The sequence below is a fragment of the Equus quagga genome, chromosome 9, assembly GCF_021613505.1.
Source record: "Equus quagga isolate Etosha38 chromosome 9, UCLA_HA_Equagga_1.0, whole genome shotgun sequence".
NCBI lineage: Eukaryota > Metazoa > Chordata > Mammalia > Perissodactyla > Equidae > Equus > Equus quagga.
This window is the reverse complement of record NC_060275.1, coordinates 4418725-4424136: the sequence shown is the minus strand read 5'-3', so window position 1 is coordinate 4424136 and position 5412 is coordinate 4418725. Positions and strand designations below refer to the sequence as shown.

Below are 5412 nucleotides of genomic sequence, written 5' to 3'. Positions count from 1 at the left end.
TGTGTCCTTCCCCCTCAGCCGACTGAAAGGTTCTAGAATTGGGGACAGCACTTCACGGGCTCTTTCATCCTGGGGCTGCATGGAGTGATGGCACAAAGGCACTCAGCATGTGTCTGGAGGGTAGTCCTGGAGGCTAACCCCGTGTCAAATCCTGTGTATCCAAATGATTAGCCATGTGACTCAGTTTCCCCATCTGAAATCAGGGACTAATAATAGCATCTCCTTCCTCAAAGAATTGACGTGAAGAATAAATGAGATAATATACATAAAGTGCTTAGCATAGACTCTGGCTCAGGTAAGTGCTCAATACATGAGAACAATAATTATTTGGAAAAATAAAGGCTCGCGTCTCCGAGCTTACCCTCCGTGTTGGCATCGTTGGTAATTTGCAGCAGTAAGTGTTGTATCTAAGAGTTCAGTCATCTCCTGGGAGAAGTGCTGGAGGTGGTCAGGGAGCTCAAGGTGCGCTCTCCAAGGGCGGTGTAAAGGCTTGGAAATCAGAGCCGAGAAGGGAGAGACTTGTGCACAACTTCTGATAACAGGAGGGCTGCCCTTCAGTGTGAGAAAGGAGCCCGCTGGCCACCACGATTTGACTGTGAGGGGTCAGGAACATGTTTTAAAAATAAGCCTTAGAGAGGCAGTGAATCCTCTTGCATTTGGCCCAAAACACTACGAAATTCTGCTAGTACATGGCTTGAAAATATCTTACAAAAGTTATAGACGCATCTTCCGTGCTGATAATTGTTGGCTCATGGAACATTTATAATTACAATACAGCTACATTCTTGCTAAATAAATGCGAGATTGTTAAATCTGATGTCGGTTAATAATCAACAAATTCGGCGAACAACGTGAAGTTGCAGCACGTGACCGTCTCCGCAGCGGCGTCTACAGTGTGCCCTGCTAATTAGAACCTGCAGCTTAAACGCAAACGCGTGTTAGAACTCCCCCTCCCGCCTCGGTGGGCTCCATGGACGCAGCGAGCGAGGGGAGCACCCCAGACCACCACCCTCCGCCTGCAGTGTTGCTCCCAGGGGCTGGCCCACACGGGTGCTGCCTGCTGTCTTCGCCAAGATGGACAGCTAATGGCCCCAAACTGAAAGGAGGTATTTGTTCAATGTTATTATTCCTGCCAGTGGAGAATTGGGAATAATAAGCTTCCCTTTGTTAGAACACTGATTTTTGTCAAGATATTTTAAAAAGTGTTCATTTGGGGAGAGAGGGAGGTGGAAAACTGTGTGCAGGATGTAACCATTCTGTGTGGGGAGGGTGTGGGTAGAATCTCAAAGCAGAGGCTTCCCTCAGCTCCTTTCCTTCCGGGGCTGGTGTTTTGATTAGCCTGTCCTTTAGGCTATGATTAGCGTCTTTTGGGGGAAAGTATTCAGTCCATAAATATGAAAATAAGCCCATAATTGACCCTTGGACTGAATTTGTTTCCGTTAGATTTTGCCATTGGAAAAGGCACCTATTTGCAGAGTGCTGGATGTGAAAGCAGCTGATGGTGTCCTGCGTGTCTGATGGCAAAGACAGCCCTTTCCAGGTAGTGTGTTCGGGAAGGAAGGGGAGAAAAAGATGGGGAGGCAGGGCAGACAAGGGTGGGGAGGGAGGGAGGAGTGGCTTTTTTCCTGCTGTAAGCACAATTGGGTATAGCTCAGAAGTGTCTGCCGAGTTTATACCCTGAGTGCTAATTAATCTGATGGCTCTGGAGGAGCCAGTCATGAGACCCTCGGCCTGTCCCATTTGTTGTCATTAGGGTTCAGCACAGACCCACCTGGGGAGACTCAATGCGATGGAGACTGCTGGAGATGAAAGATGAGAAATAGTACAAACCAGGGAGTGCAGAGAGGGCTGCCACACGGCCGGCGGGTTTCACATGGCTCTGTGAATCCTAGGTAGGCTCTCTGTTCAGTGGGACTGGCTAAGGCGCAGCCTTCTGGGAGAGGCTGGGAGCTGCCGCGGTGCACCCCGCCTGCCGGATTCCAGTTGCTGTCTTGGCTTGCAGCCACGGCTCTGGAGTTCTGCTGCACCACCGGAAGGTTTTTCTTCTCCCTTTTAATTTTCCCCTTTCTGGAATTCCCACCACTGGCTAGAAGGAACATATGGTGGTGCAATGGCATCGGGATCATTTATACATTTAGCTAGAATGGGGCGCACCACGAGTAAAGAAAACAATTCACTTCGCAACACGGGATGCAGACAGTTTGAGGCCTCTCGTTCATACCCTTCTCATAAACAGATCCACCGGAGGTTCACAAACCGGTTGGGAAGCTGCTGGAAGATGATTGGACCCACTGGGAATAGGGACTCTTGAAATGTTCGGGTCTCGTGAAAGCCGCCTTTGCCGAGATCAGCTGGACTGAAAAGCTCCCCAGCCGGTGCCTCCAACGCTCCCCAAGGAGGCCATGACTTGCTGCCTCTTCGCAACACCAAGACGCACCTGGCCCGTCCTCTGTTCTGTAGATCATGGCATGGATTTTTCCTTCTTGTCAATAGGAGGAAAAAGTACAGGAACATGAATTCTTTAGGGCAAAAGGGACACTTCTGCTTTTCTTTCCCAAACCACCCTCCCCTTCCTTCTCTTGGGATCTTCAGAGCCATCTTTACGTGCAAACATTCTGTTCCACTTCAAAAATCCTGCCCTAATGTCCTCCTTAATTTGACCGGGTGCCTCCTGTCAGCAGAGACCCCAACCCCCCAGGGCGGCAAAATCCTGTGAGGGCAGTTTCCTGAACTGGTGAGTCTCAGACAGCTCCCCTTGGGGCATCGTAAATGTGCCAGGATGGGGTTCCACACTCGAGTGCTGTGGAGAAGCGCTGGGCTAAGCGTGGCTGGATAGATTTCGCTCTGGCAGGACTCTTCGAGTCTGTAACATGGGCTGTGAGATCCCAAGAGTGGACATGGCTGATAGCGTGTCACAGAAATTTTTCTGTTTTTAAAAATTTATTATTGGCAAAATACACGTAAAGTAAAAAATGTGCCACTTTAACCATTTTTACATGTGCAGTTCAGTGGCATCAAGTACATTCACACCGTTGCACAACCATGACCACTGGCCACCTCTAGAACTTTTGCATCACCCCAGACTGAAGCTCTGTCCCCATCAAACAACAGCTCCCCGTTCCTGCCCTCCCCGCCCCTAGGAACTTCTGGTCTCCCTTCTAGCTCTGTCACTTTCCCTATTCTAGGTGCCTCATGTAAGTGATATCATGCAGTATTTGTCTTTTTGTGGCTGGCTTATTTCACTTACACAATGTCCTCCAGCTCCATCATGTTGTAGCATATGTCAGAATTTCCTTCCGTTTTAAGGCTGAATAGATTGTATAGATATACCACATGTTGTTTATCCATTCATCTGTTGATGGACACTTGGGTTGTTTCCACCTTTTGTCTATCTATTGTGAGCAGGGCTACTGTGAACATTGGTGTACAGGTGTCTATTCAAGTCCCTGCTTTCACTGCTCTGATGTATATACCCAGAAGTGGAATTGCTGGATCATATGGCAATTCTATGTTTAACTTTTTTTTTTTTTTTTTTTGCTGAGGAAGATTGACCCTGAGCTAACATCTATTGCTAATCTTCTTCTTCTTTTGCTTGAGGAAGATTGTCCCTGAGCTAACATCTGTGCCAATCTTCCTCTATTTTGTATGTGGGACACTGCCACAGCATGGCTTGATGAGCAGTGCATAGGTCCTTGCCTGGAATCTGAACCTGCGAACTCCAGGCCACTGAAGTGGAGTGTGCAAACTTAACCACTACTCCACCAGACCAGCCCCTATGTTTAACTTTTTGACTGTTTCCCAAACTGTTTTCCACACTGGCTGCACCATTTTACACTCCCACCAGCCATGAACAAGGATTCCAATTTCTCTACCTCCTTGCCAATACATGTTATTTTCCATTATTTTTGGTAATAGCCATCCTAATAAGTGTGAAGTGGTATCTTACTGTGATTTTCGTTTGCATTTCCCTGATGACTAGTGATGTTGAGCATCTTTTCCTGTGCTTCTTGGCCATTTGTATATCTTCTCTGGAGCAATGTCTATTCATGTCCTTAGCCCATTTTTGAATTGGGTTGCTTGTTTGTTTTTGTTGAGTTATAGAAGTTCTTTATATATTCTGGACATTAACTTCATATCAGATATATGATTTGAAAATATCTTCTCCCATTCTGTGGGTTGTCTTTTCATTCTCTTTATAGTGTGCTTTGATGCATGAACATCTTTAGTTTTGGTGAAACACCATTTATCTAATTTTTCTTTTGTTACCTGTGCTTTTTGTGTCCTATCCGAGAACGATTGCCAAATCCAAAGTCATGAAGCTCTTCCTCTATGTTTTAAGAGTTTCGTAGGTTTAGCTCTTATGGTTAGGTCTTTGATCCATGTTGAGCTAATTTTTGTATATGGTACGAGGTGAGGGTCCACCTCTGTTGCTTTGCGTGTAAATGTCCAGTGGTCCCAGCACCATTTGTGGATGAGACTGCTGTTTCCTTACTCAATGATCCTAGCACCCTTGTTGAAAATCATTTGACCATGCGTGCGAGGGCTCGTTTCTGGGCTCTCTGCTCTATTCACTTGGTCTACAGTCTGTCCTGTGCCGGGATCACACTGCTTTGATTACTGCAGCTCTGTAGTAAGTTTTTGAAATCAGAAAGTGTGAGTACAACTCTTGTTCTTTTTCAAGTTGTTTTGGCTGTCCCCAATTTTTTTGATTATTGTTCTTTTTTTCCTGGGCCTATTAACATCTCTCAGATAAATATTCCATAGAACCACTTTGGGCAAGGTAACTTCGAAAGTATCTTTTTTTTTCAGTTATAATTTGTCTTTTCAAAGTCCATAAGAAAACTGTTCACCCATTTTTGTTCACTTTTCATGTAAGAAAATAATGGTCCAGGCTGTTAAAAAAAATTTGGGTGAACTGAATTTTGTTCTTATCCCTGGAAAATCACCGCTCTGTAAAAAGTTGAGTCTCCTTGTCGTGCTTCTGGGCGTAGTGACTGAGCGTCTGTGTGCCTCGGCTCCCCTCCCCCGTGCAGGAGACTGGATGGCAGGCTGTTCAAGATGTTGTGACAATTAGTGAAACAGAATCTGTAAAATGCTTTGAGTACTTTGAAAGAAAAGTGTCATGTAAATTCAAGGAAAAGTACTAGTCTAACTCCCGAATCAGTGCAAACATAAATTTTCCCTGCTCATTTTATGGAATATCACAGGTGGCACATTCCCTTTTCCAGCAATCCTGAGATGCCTGAAATCTGGGACACAGGCTCATACTCTAACTTGTCTTGCGAAGTTTTGTTATGAAAAAATACATCGAAAGCAAATCAAACAGGAATTGCTTCTGCTGCAGTGTAGACACTCAGAGTTCAAGGGCAATTCCAAGCCGTAGTACCAAGGTATGGAAGAGTATTCGTCAGT

The 5412-nt window shown here is 45.7% G+C and overlaps 1 long non-coding RNA gene across 1 annotated transcript; it reads left to right on the top strand.

Annotated features, from left to right (window-relative positions):
* Positions 1-988: 988 nt before the first annotated feature.
* LOC124245070 (uncharacterized) lies at positions 989-2543 on the top strand. The gene is made up of 3 exons (XR_006890176.1): positions 989-1106; positions 1444-1540; positions 2237-2543. It is a non-coding gene; the product is annotated as an uncharacterized LOC124245070 (long non-coding RNA).
* The last annotated feature ends 2869 nt before the right edge of the window (positions 2544-5412 follow it).